General features: G+C 34.7%; 2 long non-coding RNA genes and 1 other non-coding gene across 4 annotated transcripts; all 3 read left to right on the top strand.

Annotated features, from left to right (window-relative positions):
* The first annotated feature begins 1,665 nt into the window (after window positions 1-1,665).
* LOC113757396 lies at window positions 1,666-1,768 on the top strand. The gene has a single exon (XR_003466286.1). It is a non-coding gene; the product is annotated as a small nucleolar RNA snoR103 (small nucleolar RNA).
* Window positions 1,769-3,823: 2,055 nt separating this feature from the next.
* On the top strand, window positions 3,824-5,392 carry LOC113757395. The gene is made up of 3 exons (XR_003466285.1): window positions 3,824-4,140; window positions 4,534-4,662; window positions 4,967-5,392. It is a non-coding gene; the product is annotated as an uncharacterized LOC113757395 (long non-coding RNA).
* Window positions 5,393-5,894: 502 nt separating this feature from the next.
* Window positions 5,895-9,544, top strand: LOC113757394. Of its 2 annotated transcripts, none has more exons than XR_003466283.1 (3): window positions 5,895-5,936; window positions 6,230-6,305; window positions 7,775-9,544. It is a non-coding gene; the product is annotated as an uncharacterized LOC113757394 (long non-coding RNA). The 2 variants fall into 2 exon arrangements; XR_003466284.1 differs by having other exon boundaries at window positions 7,260-9,544.
* The last annotated feature ends 4,594 nt before the right edge of the window (window positions 9,545-14,138 follow it).

Genomic DNA, 14,138 nt, shown 5'->3' with positions numbered 1-14,138 from the left:
TTGTCCAAGTGCAGAGAAACACTGAATTCTTGAATCTTGGCAGGAAAGTAAAACGGTTATAGGTAATTTCAGTTAGTTCTTTGGCTACTTGCAACACAAATAAGCGGCTGAAAATCTAAACCTTGCAATTGCAAACTCCCTTCAGCATCTACTTCTAAAATTTTGAATCTTTTTGATTCAAAAAATTTGGACGGCGAAGATTGCTTTTGATTGAGATGTTCAGGCTGATCAGACAGTGATAAGCTATAGACCTGGAGGTGGAAGCTGAGGTGGCAGCAGACTGATTGGTCCTCATTTTGAACCCTCTTCAATCAATAACAACGATGCCAGTTCTTCTAATCTCCTTTTTTCCAGCCTCATGGCAGCGCCCGCTCCACTCTCCTCGTTCATGTCTAATTGTCATCTGTTTAAAAATTACACATCAGGTCTTGGGTTTTGTGGTTTCTGTCCATGTTTACCTCAATTATCTAGCTGTTCATTGCTTCAAGATTGGATTTTTGGTATGTAAAAGTACTGGTTTTTTCGTTTGTTTTTTCTGGGCTTATCGAGTTTTAGTTAGTATGTTAAATTTTTGATGAATTTATGCCTAGTTCTTAGATAATTTGGTGAACAGATTAGAAAACTTTGGGATTTTTATGGTTTGGTGTGTAAGTGAAGCTGTTTGGTGCTGATTCTGTATTTCGTTTTGTAGATTTTAGTTTAGTTTTGGGTTTAGTGCTAATTTTTTGGTTTTGCATTTTTAAGAAAAAGTTTTGCAGCTGATTATGGAAGTTTGAGTCTTGTTCTTGCTGGTTTTGATTGTTAAATTTTTGAATTTTGAGGTTTGGTGGACTTACTAGTGCAGGAAACATGGTAGCAGTTGTGTTATTGGAAATTAACATGGCCAGTTGTACGTGTGAAAAAATGTATAATCACATAGATATGTGCACAATGTATTTGTGGAAATTTGTTTTCTGCTTAATGTTTGGCAGGATATTTGTTTTTAAGAATGTCATTTTTCATTTTCTGCATTATGTTAGGCAAGGTATTTTTTTCCAAGGATGTTGTTTTGTGCATTATGTTCGGCAAGGAATTTGTTTTCCAAGAAGCATGTGTTTTCGCCTCTGTATCAAGTAAAACAGTTAATGTGGTTGGATCATGGAAATCTTGTTCATTTATGTGTATGGAACCTTTCTTTTAGCACAGTTGAAGATGTGTTTATACGTAAATGACAGTTCTAAGGTGATTAAAAATTCTTGATTTTTGCAGCAGCACTGGGATGCAAGCCATTTATGTAGCTTATTGGCTTCTCTTCTTGCTTGAGAATAGTCTTGATTTGAGAAAGATGATATTGATTCCTTGATGAAGCTGATATTAATGTGCTTAGCTGGAGTTTTACGGGCCAAAATTTAATTGTTGAGTTCTCAACTTATTTTTTTCATTCCTCAAAATCAGTGTTTTCTCCTCAGACAATTTGGTTTGGGTACTCGATTCTTTTCTGAAAACATTCTTGGGGTGCTAATTATGGTATGCCCCTCTGTAATTCCTCTGCTTTCTTTGCTGGATAAAACCACACAGCTTTTGTTTCTCAACAGCGTGTATTGCTATTGATATCTCATTGTATGTAGTTACCCTTGCCGAGCCTGTGAGGGAACTGATTAAAATGTTCCTAATTCTTGGTAGTGCATTTAAGATGTGTATCTGCTGTAAATATGGAGATAACATGAGTAGGCTTCAGGTGGGTGTTTAACGAGTATCTTGTAGCCCATAAATTGCCCTACATACATGAAAGCTCCAGTAGATTGTTTTAAGGAGTAAAAAATGATGCTCCTTTTGAGGCCTGGCCTCCTCAAAATTGTGGTTTTCGTTTTCCTTATAATGATGAATATTGAGATCGCCGTGCTGTCTATCTAATCGCCACCTGCCACTCTGTATGCACTTGATTTCGTTACGACTTGGTGGTGAACAGCTGTGATCTCACTTTTTTACTTTTGCATCCAAGGATAGTTTGCAAAGGACTCTGCATGCATTTGAATTATTTTCTATTTTAAAATGGGGCAGTTGCATGGAACTTCTGCACCATTGGTTGAATATATAATGATATGTGATGTTTATTTTTTTCCGGTCGAAATGTTAAACCAACTTAATGCCCTAGTTTTTAGGTTGTAATGGACTTAGCAACCATTTTGTTAATTGCATAATCATGTAATACTCAATACTCAATTGTCACCCTTGTTTGTTAGGTCCATATTCTTACTTGTTCCATTGGGCTATTTTTGCTCTAGCTGATTTTTCCAATCTGTTCTTAATTTTCTATTGTATACTGGAGACACTCTCTTTGGGGTAGGGAACATATTCAATATACCAGGGACCAGCTGCTGCAGTTGGGAGAAGTATTCTTACCACATTGTTCCTTTGTTTTATTCTCAGTAATAAATATTCGGTTGGAGTTTGAAATATTTCAAAGTGTTGACAATGGCGAAATAGGTTTTACATTAAATACATCTTGTGTATTTAAGATGAGTATTGATCATTTGTCCCAGTATCAATCTTGATACTTGTGAAAATTGTATGATACAACTCAGTCACTTTCAGGTGAAGTGGTATACAATTTATGTCGTCTGTTGTACACTTGAATAGGATTGGATTTTTTATTTTAGCTAGATTAGATAGTAACTATTCTGTTCATGGTAGGAAGAAGCATAGTTCAGAAATTTGTTCTTTTATTTATCTGGCAGATTATCTACCAGACTAGCATATCTGTTGTTTACTTGATTATGATTCACGGTTAAGAATCAAGACTCTTTTCTTTTGCTATTGAACTTCTTCATGTGGACTGTCTTGGACTGTGAAAATGTGTGTAGTTAGCCACCAGAAAAGGATGATTTTTGAAACTTCTGTTAAAGGTTTGAATGTATCTGATTGGGCTGTTTATCTTGGGGGTGGTCAGCATTGCAGAAAACATTCTGAAAGTCAAAAGAGAAGTTGAAGCTGAATTTTTTGGTGAAGATCCAAGCTGGAGTCACGTGGGAATCCTCTTGTCCTGTTATTGCCCTGGTTCTTTTTATAAACTCTTGTAGCTGTATTTTTGTTAGAAGTTCTTGTCATCTCTTAAGCTATCTCTCTTTGGAGCAGAAAGCATTAACAGAAGCCAACGTGCAAAAGTTGAAGATAATACATTGTTTAAAGATGGTCAAGATGAAGAGGCATTGTCTAAGTATGATATTGCTTTACCAGCTGTGTCCAGTATATCCAAATCTGTTGAATTACGGTCAGTATGCCATACAAATCATGCTGCATGTTAAATAAACTGGTAAGCTTTCATCTTGCTGAGTTGATACATGGCAAAATTGTACTTTTTGCATGTATTTCTTGAAAAGTTGCTCTTTAACTTTCTCTATATCTATGAGTTGGAATGCAGTTTTGAATGTTGTAATTGATTAGTATGGGTTGATCTTGGGTATCATTTGGCTGAGTAGTAAAACATAAAGATTGTGTTATAAAAAACTCTCTCTGCGAGAGCATTTGATGGAACTTGAGGCAAATTCTAAAAATAATATTGTAATAAAACATGTACATAGTTCATGTCTGAAACAAAGACTTTTTTTTTTTTTTTGTTAAAGAGACAAGTGGATATTATTGCAACTGCATTGTTGTGAAAATTGTGAATGTTTAATTTAGTCTTTTTACATGATTATAGGTTTCCTTGAAGTTTCTTGACTGGTGACATTGTTATCTAGATATGGTCACATGAAGGCTGAATTTGAGTTATTATAAAGAAGATATATTGGCTCTGATAGTGATAAACAGCTAATACTCATTTTGTCTACACCTCTTCTTGCCAGATCTAAATAGACCTCGCTTTTATTATTGTTCCAATTACATTGGACAGCTGATAGATTTGAATCTTGACGAGTAGGAAAGTTGGCCATGGCAACGTGCTATGCCTTAATCTGTATGTAATCTCCTTAATGTGTCAATGGTGAACATGGAAGAAAGTCTGTTAGCTATGTCCAAATAAGGTTCCTCGAAGATCTGTTTTCATCAATCTGAGCTGTATCCCTTTCAATTTGATTTGAACTATCAAATTTGGATATCAATTCTCTTCAGCTCATAGGGGCAGACAAGATGTGCTTATCCTTAATCTTTGGAGAAGCGAAGGTACTTATCTTAGTATTTAGAATTTTTCCTAAAACTATAATTTGTTGTCCATTAACAAGATGTACTTATCCTTTATCTTTGGAGAAGAGAAGGTACTTATCTTAGTATTTAGAATTTTTCCTAAAGCTATAATTTGTTGTCCATTAAAGTATTCTTTTCCCATTCTTTTCCCTGTGTTGGAGAGGACCCATACACTTAGCCTCCTCACTAAGCATCTTGGTGGTGGTTGCCGTTACAGCAGCCTCCATTATCTGTTGCTAATACCTGTTGGCTGATTGGCAAATAACTCCTAATGTGATATCATTATTTATATGCATTGTTATACATATGTCATGCATTGGTAAGTTTTTGACTGGATTTTGATGAAGTTCTTTTTGGTGGTTTGTTTTACAGAAAAAAAATATGATGATGGTATTAAAGAATGCACAAAAGCATTGGAGCTAAACCTTAACTACATAAGTGTTTTGCTAAGAAGAGCAGAGGTGTATGAAAAGTTGTAACAATTTGAAGAGACTATAGCAGGTATGTCGGTGTAAGAATTTGAATATTTTACTGTCATTGAGCAGCTGCTGACAACTTCTAGCACAAACTTGTGCTTATAAGAAGACTAATCTATGATTTGTGGTGGCTTTATTATATGTGTAATGGCTGCAATCTTGCTTGTTCTCTCTCTCTCTCTCTCTCTCTCTCTGTCTCTCTCTCTTTCTCACACACACAAAAGCACACACACACGCAAAGCCAATGGCATTCATTAATCTTCTCATATAGTCCATATGGCTTTTCACAATTTATTGTTTCCTATGCTGGTGTTCATTACAATATGCAGATATGACAAAGGTTTTGGAAGTTGACCCATCATATGATCAAGCTAGAAGACAGATTGTTCGCTTGAAGCCATTAGCAGATGAAAAACGTCAAAAGATGAAGGAAGAAATGATTGTTGACCATTGGTGGTATGAACTTCTTTGGGTAGTTGCTGTTAAATGATTCTTTTTTGCTCTTCACGTGTAAATATAGGAATGCTTCATTTTTGCAAAAGAAAATGTGTTCTAGGGGAGAAGAGTGGAGGAGGAGGAGAGGATCTGGAATTTTTGCAAAAGTAAAAGGAGCTAGTGTGAGCTGAGGTGGCTAGTGCATTCGGAAGATTCTGGAGGAAGGGGAAGGTTAATGTGAGCAGATAAAGCTTTGCTTCAGGTGCTGCTAAAGAATAGATGCTTGTGGAAGTGGACAAACGATTACTGAGATTAGCAAAAGGATGGTTTAAGGGAAATGTAAGCACTTCCATATATGTGAACTATATCCGAATTCATATATTTCGAATTTGGTTCGAATTCGGTAATGGAGTTTTTCAAATCGGAATTTCCGATTTCGAATTCACAATTCGAAATCGGAATTCGAATTCCGATTTCGATTTCAAATTCGTTTTTAATATATAAATATATTTTTTTTACATGTAATATATAATTAATACTATATAATATTATATAAAATTTATATAATATAATATAATATAATATAAAATTTATATAATATTATATAATATTATAAATTTTATATTATATAATAATATATAAATTTTTCCGAATTCGGTGAAATCGGAATTTACCGAATTCCGAATTGAATTCGGTACGAATTCGAATTCGGAATTGGTGAATTCGAAATCGAATTCGGTCGAATTACCAGATACCAAAATTTCGAAAAATTCCGAATTCAAACTTCCGAATTACCGAATTCGAATTCGATGCACACCCCTACCTTCGCTTGCTTACACCTTGCAGCACAACTCAGGAATCAAGGTAAATCTCTCTCTTCTCCTAGTCACCATCCCTCCTTCCTCCTTCCTCCAGACTCCAGCCCACCACCCTTGCCGCCCCTTGCTATGTTTGTTACCAGCTTTTGTTTCGTGAGATTCGGTTGGACTTGGTTTTTGGAGCTTAATCCCCTCTCATTCCTCTTCCTCTTCTTTGCTTACATAAAATTCTCTCTCTCTCTCTACTACAATGAAATCGTTTATGCTTTTTTTTCTTGTGGATTTTATTTCAGTAGGTTTCCATAAATCAATTTGTACTTTTTTCTTTTTTGCCAACAGTTAATTCTTGAAAAATTGAAACTTGCGGAAGAAAGGCAAATGGAAGGAAGGGACTCACTTTGGTATCTCTGAACAGGTTTATATCAATCACTTTGCCTTACAATTGTCCAAGGTTAAAGGAATTTAGTTTCTTATATTGCAGTTACGAGTACAATGATATATGATGACGTAGTTATATATGGGGCTGTTGATAAAACCATAAAAGTGGGTAGGGCAAACTGCAGTTTAAGCCAAACAATTTAACTGCTTTCAAACATTGTACTCGCCTCAATTAATATACTTGATGAGTAGCTTCAAATTTTTTTTTTTTGGGGTCAAACGGCTCTAAGTTGCTTCATTTGTATATTGTATAGGTATTGTATAAAGCTTCAGTGGCTGCTTTGCTTTATTAGGGTCTAAAGTTGAAGTGGATGTTGCATCATGAGTTTAATGGTCCAATTAAATTTCTTAATTTAAGATTAAATCGTTGCTGGATGTTTATATCTTCTACACCCAAAGGCTGCAAATATTTAGTTTTCAGAATTTTCAAACATATACTCTGATGTACTATAAAATTTACGATTGTTAGTACCTGATCATTGTTGATGTATGTGAAGAATATTTTCTTGAAGTTTGAGCATAAAAGTTAATCTTGATTTCTTGGGCTTTTGGTCAATAGAGATTGCACTGACGTGGGCTTGAGTTAAATAGGCATCGATTTCTTTCCTCCACCTGTATCCCACGTGCAATTATAAACATCACTTTGAAGGTCTATTTTCGGTTTTCTACTTATGTTCCAGAATTCTCTCCTCTCATTCGCAGCTCTTCTTCTTTCTTTGACTTACCCTTCTTCTCGCCTGCTCTCATATACTTAAAACTCACAGTTCTTTTTTGGTCTTTCAAGTACAAACCAGGCACTTTGCTTCTTAATTCTTTTCATGGACAGATGATTTTCTCATAATTTATTTACATCCCAAGTTAAGTGGTTATTTATTGCAGTGAATTGCCTTTTGTGACAATATTTTTTGGATTCAATCCTTTAATAAATCAGGTGGTTGACTACAAGGTCTCTTTCTGCATGATTAAAATACATACAAATACCAATAAACTCTTGACAATGGAAAGACGTAACTGACGAGAGGTACTGAGGGAGAGGTTGGAAAGAGGAAGCTCTATTGAATATTCCACCCAATTTGTAGATTGTAAGTGCCATGTGGCAGCCCCAGGCTCGAGTTGATTATGTTGGTGTCACTGAACCTCCATGGCCTTCCTCCTTGTGAAGCTAATGCTATTGAATCTTCTCTCTTTTGGTTTTGGTCATTGATTTCAATTTGAACTGTGTTTTTTAGGTAATGTTTTGGTATTTATGCTTTATTTTGTTCAAAATGGAAACTTTGAAATGATCTTTGCTACAACCTAAAATATTTTGGGGTCGGGATTATCCAGGAATTTAACCCTTTTCATATGAGTTCAATTTGAGGGAATTTAACTATACATTCCATGCTTATTGTTCAACCTGCTTTGATGTATACTTCATTTATAATATGGGAGAGCTGCATTACCCAGCTATTCCACTTTGGATTGGGCAAGGATGAATGGACAGTTGATAAAAGCCATTTCTCCACGAGTTATGGAAACATATTGATATGCAGCATTACGGTATCTAGGTACTCCTAAGAACGCTTTTCATGTCCCATATGCAGTTTTGTGCTCTTGATCTCATTTTATTATGGCCCAACCTGCAATTCTATTTTGTTTTAAAATTGAGTCAACATAGTCCAGTTATAGTGTAAATGAGAGCCATTTTGGGGCTGTTTTATTACCATTTCAATGAGATAGTGGAGTTAGTCTTGAGTTGGTAGGAGCTATTGGATATCCTTGCCTTTCAATGTTGGACATTGATTTTGTTTGTTAAGTCCGTTAAAACTTAAAACAGAGCATCAAGCTCTCCTGCTTATAGCAATTCCTTACTTATTTTAGTGCCTCTGTTTTCCATCTTCTACAGCCTTCTATCTTGTTTCTTTGAGGAGACTACCGATGTATTTCTTTCCAAGAAAACTTGCAACTCTAAACTCTCTTTCCTGCAGCAAAAGAAAAAGACAACTTAGATATCTAGAGAAAAGATTATTATTGGGAATTGAGAAGTTTACCACCCTCTGCTGCAATCTCCTCTCTGAGATATCGGTGAATATCTACATTCCTCTCTCATCCCTCTTGAATATGCTGGAATACAGCAAACCATTTAGGTTTTTGATCTATTTCAGTCATTGTATTTTCTCTATGTATTCAGTAGCTTCAGTTACTCAGTTAAATCGGCTTTTGGTAATATTCATTTGATTGTGTATTAGGTCCAGTAAAGAATGCTATTGGTGCAAGGATGATTAAATCGAAATCTTTGTGTCGCTTTCATGTTCTTAGTATCATTAGTAATAATTTTTTGTCCTAATAGACTTTACGAATCCTGTTTTTCTCACTCGATTCAGCCATTAATGTCCTTTTGCACTAATTTTGATAGTTTAGCTTGAGGTAATTTTGTGCATCGCCTTCCTGTTCATTTTAACTTGATTTTGCTTAGTCCTTTAATGAGATAAATATTTCTAGCAACACTGGAGTTAGTCAAGCACGCAAGAAGTTTACGTGAAAAGTAAACTATTGCAACATCTCATTTATTGTTACTTCCTTTTCTTGGATATATTATTTCATGTTACTCTATTGGTTTACTGATTTGAACTTGATATTTAGTTGTAAATCATTTATAGTCTTTCCTTGTGAATCCGCTTTTACTTGATTTCATTTACTAGGAACATTAACTTTGCAAGTATGCAGGATTCATAAGAAGAATTTAGCGTCAATTAGGATTATACTCTGGACTTACTCTTAAGGCTTTTCCGTGTTCTCTGAGTTAGTTTAGAACTTTATTTAGTTTCTAAGGCATGTAATTTTACTTCTATAGAGTAACTTGACATTTGTATTTGTTTTAATGCCACGGATACGTGGGAATATCTTAAGTGGTTTTTGGTGTTTCTGATTTCTTATGTTACTGGCCTGCAACAGTTTGAACTTTTTTTTTTGTTTAAATAAATATTAAATTGCTTATCTTAGTTCTTTGATGTATAGACGAAATTTTAACATTGGATGAGTTTGTGCAAATACTTCTTCATTGAAGCATTGGCTTTTGTTGAGGTTGTTTAAAAAACAAGGCTATCGCACTACCCAAATCTGTCCAATTGGAAGCTCGAATCGGTCAAGTTCTTGGCAGGAAGTAAATTCCCGTTAACTTCACTAAAGTGTATCTCTAGAATTAACTTCAATGTAACAACAGTTAAGGTTTGCTTATGATATTTTGTGCAGCTATGTACATCGTGATTTCGTATTACTAAGTTTGCTTTCCTTTATACTATTTGTTTATCGCAATGAATTTTCCTGCATGCTTGTTGATTAAAATTCTCTGTTTCTGGTAAACAAATGAACCTCCACATGCTTTTCTTGTCCAAATTGAGTACATGATACTAATATTCTGTAATTTACCTTGGCTCCCTTCTGTTTAAGTAGCTGTAATCCATGATGTCATAGCTAATGTGTTGTCCTTTCAATGCTTCCTCCAGCCTAAAACGTTAAGACCTCATGAACACGTGTATAGTTGTCTTCAAAATTGGACAATATATTGGCCATCAGGTCTGGATGGCATTGTACTTAGAATAACATATGACGATGTTATTTGAAGCTTTTGAACTTCCTTTAGTAGTGCTGGGATACCTGTAAAACTCATATCAGGCTGTTTTCAGTTATCTAATCTTGTTAAGGCTATCATATTGTCTAGAAGATTGAGATTTCCATCCAAATGTTAGGATGATTTTGGAAGCACACGTGATGTTGGAGGTTATATCAAAAAGCTACAAATTTTTGTTAGGATGATTTTCATGATTACATGACCATATAAATGTATTTTCACAAAAATTGATTCCGTCCCTACCCTTGACTTGATCTTTAATTCGTGAAACAGAGTTAAGATGAGTTATGTGAGGCAAAAAAAATTTTTTTTGTGACCTGAATGAAAGTAAATGTTCATCCAAGAAATTGCACCAACTTCAGAATCAAAAAAGAAACAAGAAAAGAACTATTTTGTACTACTGATAAGAGTTTTGAATTTTATTTTTTGCGTTCTATTGAGGTCCTATCACGAACTTCAAGACAGACTGTTTTGTACTACTGATAAGAGTTTTACTAGCATTATCTTAGATCGAAAAATTAAGTTTTGCATTTTATTCGTTACATTTCTGTTGGAATGGAATATTTTTGAACCAAAAACTTCCCTAGTTTAACATGGGTACGTGCTCTAGACCTCAAAATTTAGTTGATCAAATAGATAACATATTGGTATGGCCGGTTGTTTCCATATTTCTTAATCGATCCCTAATTATTACCCTTTTCAAGCCAAAGAGGAAGTACGACTAGGTTGTTTTTTTCTCTACGCCTCCCACCTCTTCTTCCTCACTCCCTACAACCCGGCCATGGAATTCGTACAACTCCGATCAAAAGTCAAGGTTGTTGATATCAAAAGAGAAAAGAAAAAAAAAGTATGGTGGCTGTGATTTTCAAATTTAATTTTGTGGAAGTTTTGTTTACTAAAATAGTAAGTTTGATCTGAAGATTCTTCGATTTCCACTTATTTTGTACCAATAAGCCTGATCGGATGATTTTTTCTTCCGGTTGACCACATCTTCTTCTACCTTCTATTCTATTTCGAACTTTAAAATTTACCTCTCAATTTAAGTCCAACAGAAACTACTAATTTTTCGTTTTCGCTTAAAAAAATCAAAAAGTAATTAAAACAGGCAAAAATTCATGGATATTTGATTCAAGTGGACTACTGACTGGTTTGCAGATTTTAACGTGTTGGGCATCGCTTGACTAACTTTTTTCTAGAGGCCTTTTTGCCATCTATTCTAGAATTTCTACTACTTCATCCCCTGCGTCAATAAAAAAAAAAAAAAAACCATTGCAGCTGGTTCCTCTCCTCGGTCCTTGATGCTTCAAAATCTAATGTACAATCCTCTCCATCAGTCCCTGTCACAGATCAAACAAAAAATTTAGAGGTCTTAGATTTCTTCGCTTTTGTACAACTTGGTTGATTTTCTTGTCATATGCAGGCAACTGGATAAGGTCATGTTCAAGGAATTGTCTCCTCTTAAAAAAAAAAAAAAAAAAAAGGGCGGTGGGGTGGGGTTCCGTGGAGTGAATTTCATTGCTCATGTTTCATATGCACAGTCAACATAAGTCGTTGATTTGTTGTGTATTTGAGGTTCTTGGATTCAGAATTTTGATCTCTGCCTGGTCAATCTAGTTCATTTGGTTTCTTCAATCCAAATTACGTTTGAGATTGGGCGTTGAACAAAATTATTCCTTAGATGTTAACCAAAACCTTCTTATCTAAGTATTAAAAATTGACGATTCTCCACTCATTGTCAATGACTTTCGAGTTAGAAGTCAAGATTCATTAAACACTTCTTAAGAATTTGCCAATTTCTTTGACAAAATACGAGGATGAAATAAACCCTTAAGCACACAAGGCCATAGTGCTTACTGACAGATTTAATGTGAAGACAAGTGGTACTGTTAAGATGAATCCCATAATGGCAACATCTTTAATAACAAGTATTTTCTGAACTAAGCCGGTGGGGAGTGAGGGTAGAAAGCATTAGAATTTGTGCACTTCACCCGCCGCCGGCAATCCAATCCAACCACTGATTGGCTAACTCATCCCCAGAAGCTTTTTTGTCACCTCTAAGGTCTTATGCCACCATAGTGACTTCATCTCTACGAGATAGTGATTCATTCAATACTCGTTAAAAGGAGTTTCAAATATTTGTTTTTTGAGAAAAGTGTAATTAATTTGAATAAAAAAACTTAAATAGAGAGAGTGAATTTATTGTGACTGTGTGTCTAAATATAAATAAATTATTTTAAAATAAATGTGCGATAACACCAAACACAAATCAACTACTCTTTCTCATCATAACCAATTGGTCAAGGATGTGATTTGCTTGGTGGGCTTTATGGCCACGTCAGGCCATTCGAATCGCTATTTTCTGAAATTTTTATAGAAATATATATTATAGCAATTTCATGTATATGAGATAAAAAAATAATTAAAATATATTTTTACGAACAACGTAAAAACTTTGTATAAAAAAAATAGTTTTCCAAACAAGATAGTCAAGATCGGTAAGTTGGTCATAATCTTTTTTTTTTTATACGATAATTAGTCATAATCATTTTTTATTTTTTCTGTCATTTGCTAATGATTGAAAACGTGCGTGCGGGTTGCCGGGGGACGTGCGTAGAACTTGGGGAGTGAGCGTGGAAAGCAATAAAGTTGGCGCACCCCACCCGATGCCGCCCACCAAGGAATTTGGCTGGCCAAAGAAAATAGACTTTTTATAGAGTTACATCATGCTGCATGATGCATGATGCATGCTGAAATTTTTTTACCCTTGTGTAAATTTTGAATGAAAATAAATTTGACGTTAAAATATTTAATTATACCATAAAGACAGTTCATGAAATTAATTATACATGACATGTAATAATAAAATGTACCAGCGTTGCCTTCTCGATTATTTACAATAAATGAGAAAACATAAGATAACAATTTTTCTTCTCTTAGTAAAATTTTGAATGTAGTTGTCCTTATACCAAAAGCAGCAAAGATGAACTGACTAAAAAAAAAAAAATCCTTCTTATTATAATAAGAAACACCCCAGAGCTTGGAACTCAAACTTCTTTGTCTTGGCACAAACTGTCCATCTTGACATAGACTCTACCTTTGGACGTACATAACCAAATTTCATTCAAAAGAAGCACAAAAGAGGCACATGCATCAAAGTACAACTGTTCAAAGCAAAGCATGGGATGGAACGGATGAAACAAGGATAAGGATAAGGGTTTTGCTGACCACAAAAGGCAACAACGCGTCAAAGCAAAAAGAGGTGAAATCAAACAGCGTACAACACTTTAAAGCACAAAAGGAGAGACCGAAAACTCCTTCCTAGGAAATGTAAAGTTTTATGCATAGTTTTACATAGTTATTTATTGTCTTTCCTAACAGCAGAGAAATTGAAATCCTTTCATCAAAATCTCGATGCAATGGAGGTGACAGTGGAAATGGATCTATTGAGAAAATTAAAATCTCTGTTTTGCCAAAATTTGTTTGAAGAATAATTTTTTTTATGCTATCATGTGTGAGGTCTTTGAACAGAATCATGAAGGATGTTCGCGGCCCAAGCCATGGCAAAAATCAAATACCCGGAAACAGAATTCTTCTCGACAAAAATGGTCAAGCGAATAATTGATCACCGTTCCTTACATTGTTGATTGTTCAATATCGGTCAACAAATAATTGCTCAATTGTGGCTAGAAGCGGGTGCTGGAGTTAGTTGTAGAAGAATGCTATTTGTGACCATTTGTAGAAGGCTAAAACTTGGGTAAACCTGATTTTCAAAGATCTAATGATCTAAATTTTGTCACATCACTTGGTGAGATGATATGATACAATTTGGGCCGTTGAATATTTAAAAATCGAGCCTATCCAAGTGTGAGCCTTTGTACAAAGGTTAGAAAGAAACTCCAGTATATCAAATGATACACTATTTTTTTGATGTTATAAATGATTTGATCCCTAGTGAAAAACTGCAAATTTTAGTATTTTTCTTTGATGTATGGGTTGGTATTAAACTAATTAAATAATATAGTAGATGAGGGGCAATGATGAAATCATATTATTTTCTCTCTCTCAATATCACTTTTTAATTGTTGATTGGGTCTAAATGCTACAAGATAATTAATCTTAAGGGAGATTAACGTAATTTTTAAAACCTAGAGGGAGGCCAATGAAATAGTCATAAACCTCAATGGAGGTTTCTAAAATTGT

This window comes from Coffea eugenioides, unplaced genomic scaffold (genome assembly GCF_003713205.1).
Source record: "Coffea eugenioides isolate CCC68of unplaced genomic scaffold, Ceug_1.0 ScVebR1_3040;HRSCAF=4179, whole genome shotgun sequence".
NCBI classification, from domain to species: Eukaryota; Viridiplantae; Streptophyta; class Magnoliopsida; order Gentianales; family Rubiaceae; genus Coffea; species Coffea eugenioides.
This window is presented reverse-complemented; position numbering and strand designations above follow the sequence as displayed.